Here is a 7,490-nt window from a genome sequence, read left to right on the forward strand (position 1 = left end):
GAGAATGGGCCGACTGATTCAAGCTGATAGAATAGCAACGTTGACTGAAATAACCACTCGTTACAACCGAGGTATGCAGCAAAGCATTTGTGAAGCCACAACACGCACAACCTTGAGGCAGATGGGCTACAACAGCAGAAGACCCCACCGGGTACCACTCATCTCCACTACAAATAGGAAAAAGAGGCTACAATTTGCACAAGCTCACCAAAATTGGACTTTTGAAGACTGGAAAAATGTTGCCTGGTCTGATCAGTCTCGATTTCTGTTGAGACATTCAAATGGTAGAGTCCAAATTTGGCGTAAACAGAATGAGAACATGTATCCATCATGCCTTGTTACCACTGTGCAGGCTGGTGATGGTGGTGTAATGGTGTGGGGGATGTTTTCTGGGCACACTTTAGGCCCCTCAGTGCCAATTGGCCATCGTTTAAATGCCATGGGCTACCTGAGCATTGTTTCTGACCATGTCCATCCCTTCATGACCACCATGTACCCATCCTTTGATGGCTACTTCCAGCAGGATAATGCACCATGTCACAAAGCTCGAATCATTTCAAATTGGTTTCTTGAACATGACAATGAGTTCACTGTACTAAATTGGCCCCCACAGTCACCAGATCTCAACCCAATAGAGCATCTTTGGGATGTGGTGGAACGGGAGCTTCATGCCCTGGATGTGCATTCCTCAAATCTCCATCAACTGCAAGATGCTATCCTATCAATATGGGCCAACATTTCTAAAGAATGCTATGAGCACCTTGTTGAATCAATGCCATGTAGAATTAAGGCAGTTCTGAAGGCAAAAGGGGGTCCAACACCGTATTAGTATGGTGTTCCTAATAATTCTTTAGGTGAGTGTATGTCATGATTACACCCCACTGTCTATTTAGACCCTGGTACATACATAATAGGAAAGATATATAATGAAGACCTGATGTATAAAAATAAAAAATTCATGATACAAGATATATAGTAGTAATGTGAACACCATAATTAAACTACATAATTCAATCCTAGTATAGAGCAAGGCGATATAAAGTGAACAAGAACAAGATAGTCCTGCGACCAACCCACATCATGGGTCGGAACCTCAGACTATCCCATATAAAGTGCTATGTGCATAGTGAAAAACAAAAATAATAATACAAAAGTGATCATGCATAGTCACTGTGTGAAAAGAGTATCACTGATGTGATTAAAGCTGCAAAGCACTTTATAAACAGATGCATCAGGCCAAAATAGCATAGTGTGTCGTGCATACCCACACGATGATTACAAATGCTGACATCACAAACAGCAATGGCAACATTAATATAAACAGTATTAATGTGCTGTGTTAGAGCCAATAGTTGAGTAGACCATTACTGGCATCACAGAACCTAGTAGTATAAAATATACGAAAAGTATATAAAAGTGATAAAAAATACATCAGACATAAATTTTATATATGAAAGTCCATCATAGTATTGCTATAATGATCAGTCTTCATGTTTACAGTGCATATGGATCATCTCTCTCGTCGCACCTCCCAAATGATCAGGTTATATGGCTACGCAGGAAACTGTATAAATAGAAAAAATATCAAATCACTAAAAAATCCACATAAAATCTTATCATCTAAAGAAAGGATTTGAAACTCAAAGCCTCATTCAATCCATGAGGAGTTACAGTATTGAGCAGAACCATCCATTTTGTTTCTTTTTGGAGGAGACAGCGTTTTATGTCTCCCCCCCCCCCTAATCCCTAATCGTACGCGGTCTATCCCTCTAAAAGAGATACCTCTAGGGTTACAATTGTGGGTTTCCCTAAAATGCTTCGCCAATGGTTTCAGTTTTTTGAGTTTGTCGCATTCAGTGATCTCAGCAGCCGCCTTGATATCACAAACATGCTCCAAAACTCTCGTCTTTAGTGGATCAGACCACAAGGACACTCTGCATGATAAACCACTGCCTCTGTTTTGCAGGAGATATGGTGTACGATGCTATATTCCATCTCCCTGCTTGTGTTAGTAAATTTATCTGTCCTCACCATATACTGACATGCGGTACAATCACCACTGTGGACCCTAATCGCCAAAGTGACCACCTTTTTTCAGAGCCACATAATGGTTCCTAGTCACCATATCCTTAAGATTTTTTGCCCTCTTCCAGGTGACAAGTGGTCTCTCCGAAATCACTTTAAGTCTCTGTCAGTTCGAAGGACCTGCCAATGTCTTTGGAGGATGTCCTGCAGTTGTCTCCATTGAGCGTTGAAGTTAGTGATTAAATCTAGGGAAACCATAATCTCTTCCTTTTTTGTGAGGGGCATAGTTTAACAAGTATTCCCTAGAAGAGTTTTTGGCCCTAATATATCCTTTCCTAATCACTTTTTTGCTATAACCCCTCTCCAAGAATCTTCTTGATAAATCCATTGCCTCTCGCTCAAAACTAGCCTCGTTGGAGCATATCCGCCTAGCTCTGCAAAATTGACCAATAGGTATAGCACGAGAGACCTGTGGATGGTGTGAGGAGGAGGAGAACAGCAATGAGTTGGTGGCAGTGGGCTTCCTATGTATATCAAAACCTAAGAAGCCCCCATTCTCCACAGTGATCGCAAGGTCCAAAAAGTCAACGTGGTCCCTACTATAGTTCCACGTAAGTTTGATGTTATGATTGTTCAGATTAGGGGTCATGTAGAAACCCCTCCAGGTGCGACGTCGAGCCCTGCCAGATGAACAGGATGTCATCAATATACTTCGACCACGAGACTACAGCGTCATGACCCTCCAAATTCATGACTATCTCTCTTTCCCACAGCCCCAGGAACATAGTACTTGATGCTCCCAGTGTTAATAACTCTGGAAGCATCAGATCATTACTTACCTGGCTGACAACCGTGAGGAGGACTCACGTGGCCCCCTGGGCATCAGCCTACAGGGAAGTTTCCATGTAGGGTCTGTGGCCAGTCCACCATTCATGTACAGCAGAGGCCCGGAATCAGCCACCAGTTTTATGTTTCCCTATTTTTGGGCAGTGTAAAGAGGTGACAAAAAACACAAAGTCACTTACTTTTTTTGGAATACATAATCAGAAAATGACCTATTGTTTAACCCCTTCCTGACCAAGTCTGACGTATCAATTTATGTGGTAATAACTTTGGAACGCTTTTACTTATCCAAGCCATTCAGAGAATGTTTTGTTGTGACACATTGTACATCATGTTAATAGTACATTTTAGTCAATATATTTCACCTCAAAAGTTAACGAAAATTTAAAAATATTGTTTTCTAAATTTTAATGTCTCTGCTTTTAAGATAGTGATACCTCATAAAATACTCATTATTTAACATTCACCATATGTCTACTTTATGTTGGCATCATTTTAGTAATGTAATTTTATTTTTTTAGGATGTTAGAAGGTTTAGAATTTTAGAAGCAATTTTTGAAATTTTTAAGAAAATTTCCAAAATCTATTTTTTTTAAACCCGTTCAGTTCTAAAGTCATTTTGAGGGCGTCACATAATAGAAACCACCCATAAATACCCCATTTTAGAAACTACACCCCTCAAACTATTCAAAATTGGTTTTAGAAATGTTGTTAACCGTTTAAGTATTCTACAGGAATTAAAGCAAAATATATTTTTTTAAGATTTTCCATTTTTTATTTAGCAATTGTCTTTTTATTGAAGATATTTCCAAGAATAAACATGTACATACAAATTTCTATGTCTTTGGTGTACATTATTCATGTTACAGAGATATAACCAAGGGCATTGAGCAAAAGATAGCATACATCACATCTTTATGCAAATAAGTCATTACAATGAATACATTTGAGAAAATACAGATATAATAGTCATGAAAAAACAGTACTGTAGTAAGAGTCTACAGATTACTAAAATAACAGAGTGTCTATTTTCGTGTGAACTGTAGAGAGTCATACAAAAATTACTGTAAGAGAGATTCAGACATACAAAGGGGAGTGACAAGACATGATACAGTAGGGTTAGGATGGGTGGGGTAAGGCGGAGACTCAGTCAGTCTGAAGCATCAAACACCATGTCCCATTGCTTCCAAACTCGGTCAAATTTATCTACCGAGTCAAGCAATGTAGCCGACATATGTTCAAGGCGTCTGACTTCTAATATACTATTGATGAGTTCAGCCCGTGGCAGGCAATCTGTTCTTTTCCAAAATCTGGCCAATAAATGTCTAGCCACAGTCAAAACATATAACATTAACTTCAATAAGTGTTTCTTCAGAGGTATATGTGGGATATTCAGCGAATATGTGTAAGGGTCTAGGGGGAACCGTACTTCAAACAGGCTGTATAGATCTTCTTGTACCATGGCCCAAAAAGGGATTATAATCCGTCATTCCCAGAAAATATGAATATGTGAACCCTCCTCCGTGCTACATCTCCAACAGCGATCCAAAATATTAGGATTAAACTTATGCAATAATCGTGGAGTGTGGTACCAGAACATCATTATTTTGTAAGTGTTCTCTCTGTGCGTAACACATGTTGATGTCATCGCAGCTCTCTGCCAAATTGTTTTCCATTCATCCACTGAAATAGAACGGTGCAGGAGCGATTCCCATTTAGACATGCCTGAATGACGGATAGATGTAGGAGAGGCTGGAGACGAGAGGAGCACATATATTTCAGATATAAGACCCCTGGTTGATTCCGAAAGCTTACACGTCTTCTCAAAAGACGTGGGGATAGATACTTGTTTCGAGTGAAACAGAGTAGTAAACAAATGCTGAATTTGTAGGTAATGGTACCTAGTAGCTTCCGGAAGCGACCTAGAGCTCCTAAGTTCATCAAATGAAAGTAGTTGTAGCTGTAGTTCTGTAATCAATGTCGCAAATACAATAGGAGTTTACCGTTGCCTCTGAAAACGGCTTTATGTGCTTCCCACAGCACAGCTACAGATGGGGCTGAGGGTTGATTGAAGGCAAAATATTCCTCCAAGGAACTACCCAATTCCTGTCTAGTCGGTAGTTTAGTTAGTAGAGATTAATTAAGCCGCCAGTAGCATACCCGAGGACGAGTACCCCCTGGATCAAACGTGACAGAGATTGGCGCGTGGTCTGACCACGTGATATTTCCTAACTCAGCATCTGTCAACATCCTGAGGACGGGCGTATTCCCAAAGAAGTAGTCTATACGGGTATGAGTCCTGTGGGGGTGGGAATAAAATTAATATGTTCTAGCCGAAGGGTTATTAACCCTCCACAGGTCATACAGGGTATACTGTCTAATGAGCTTTCTAAAGAGGCGTGACAATTTCCATTGGGCTCTAGACGGTGGTGTGTTTCCGGGTGTCAGTCTATCCCAGTGCTCTGAAAACGCAGCATTAAAATCTCCGCCCACAATAAGTGCTGCTGGCAGATACTCTTCTAGTTCCCGAAAACCCTTTTTCAGGAATGGGACCTGATTCGAGTTTGGGGCATAAACATTACATAAAATGAGTGGGGTACCGTGAAGGGAGGTCTAAAGTATTATATATCTACCGTGGTCATCAATCCGCCTGGATTCAATTTGGATAGGGCAGGTAGCAGATAGAAGAATAGCAACCCCAGCTGTTTTTGTGCCAGTGCTAGCTGAATACACTCGCGGATAGGATCGGGCCGCAAACTTAAAGGAGCCCTCTCTGTCACAATGCGTCAAGACTGGAAAATAAAGCCCACGTCTGTCCCGCCTCAAAATCTAGAGTGAGGGACAGAGATAGGGCAACAAATAGAGTCCCGTCGGTAGGGACCTGACTGGACGCCATGACAGGCAAGGCAAGAATGATAGCTCAGGGAACACCTGAGACAAAACAGGTCAGAAAGAGAGAAAAACAATGCAATAAAAACAATTGCACTAACTCTAAAAGCTACTGCTCAGAACAGTCATCTGAAGGCCTCAGAGGGGATCAATCCCTCAAAAAAAAACTTTCAAGGAGGCGCGTCACGAAGGGAGATGCTCCCGCTTAGGATGGGGGTCGGTTTCTTTTCCGCTGGACTGTGTGCCATAATAGAGCAGGAGCTGGAGGAGGGTCCGGGGTCTCCCAATTATCAAGGACCGGAGTGTTAATGTGCAAAGAGGAGCAAAAACGGGATAAGTCCGCGTGCGTGCGCAGAACTGAGGACTTGCCATTCTTTGTAGCAATTAAAGCAAAGGGAAAGCCCCAACTATACGGGATTTTAAGATCTTTCAGGCAGGCTAAAAGAGGTTGAAGGTTTCTCCTTTTCTGTAAGGTCAGCCAAGATAAGTCCTGGTATAGGTGAACACTTGAGCCTTTAAAAGATATTGTACATAAGGCGCGAGCCTTGGCCATAATAGATTCTTTCAGGCGGAAGTCATGAAGGCAACAGATCACATCTCGCGGTTGTGAAGTAGTGTTTTTTGGCCGAAGTGCCCTGTGAGCTCGGTCAAGTTTAATGACCAGCGGTGTTTGGGAGGCCAGAATTAAATTAAACAGCTCGTTTAATATAATGTCCAGGTCTTCATCAGATTCGGATTCCAGCAAACCCCTGACCCTTTTTTACGGCGCCCCCTGTTATACAGGTCTTCCAGATGATTAGTATTCTCTGTAATAGCTTAAGACTGAGTGGCTATAATAGACTGTAGCTGAGACACATACCGTCTGGTGTCATCATGCGCCGTTTCAATTTGATCTACGCGAGCGGACACTTGTTGGAAGTCCAATCGTAAAGAAGAAATTTCTGCCTTAAAGGCATCCTGCACCCCGGCCACCATCACTTTAAAATCCTCCTTTGTAGGCAGCTGCCGTAATGTCTGCTGCAGAGATCTTGTGGCTTGGGAGGTACAAAGGGGGTCATCTTCATTCTCATCCCCAGAGGCTGGACGCTGGTCCCAGACAGTTACGTCCTCAGGGGGGTGTAGATGGGTTGAAGCAGCGTCCACCTCAGTATCAGGGTGATCTCCCCACTCTCGGTGGCGTGAGGGCGTAGCCGCAGGCTGTTTGGCCTGTTTGGAAGCTGTCTTGGGCGGCATAATGGAGGCTGCAAGCTGGGAGCCCTGTAAGCAGCCAGGAGACTTCAGGCTCAGGCCAGGGGTAGCGGTGGGCCGAACCGGCACAAAGTCTATGGCTAGGGGGCAGAGAGGAAATCCCCCTGAAATTACACTGCTGCGCTCACCTGCCCGATGGAGAAGGCGGGAGCTGCCGGCACTGCAATGGCGCCTGTGAAGGACTGCTGGAGGAGTCCACTCTAAGAGGACAGGAGCTGGGAGCCGCGGGTAAGGTAAGCGTCTAGGGTTCGTTTCCCTCCGGAGGACGGGCAAGTAGTGGGCTTCTTTAGGGGTAACTTTTTCCCCATGTGACGCGCCGGTGTCAGCGAATTCGGCCTGAGTTAAGAGCAGGAGCAGCAGAGCTCAGGGATCACGCCGCCATCTCTGTAGACGTCCAGGCCACGCCCCCAAGATTTTCCATTTTAATCATTTTGTCCTGTAACACATCAAGGGTTAACAACAAAACAAACCTGAATATTTATTAC

Source organism: Bufo gargarizans, chromosome 3 (genome assembly GCF_014858855.1).
Source record: "Bufo gargarizans isolate SCDJY-AF-19 chromosome 3, ASM1485885v1, whole genome shotgun sequence".
Lineage (NCBI taxonomy): Eukaryota > Metazoa > Chordata > Amphibia > Anura > Bufonidae > Bufo > Bufo gargarizans.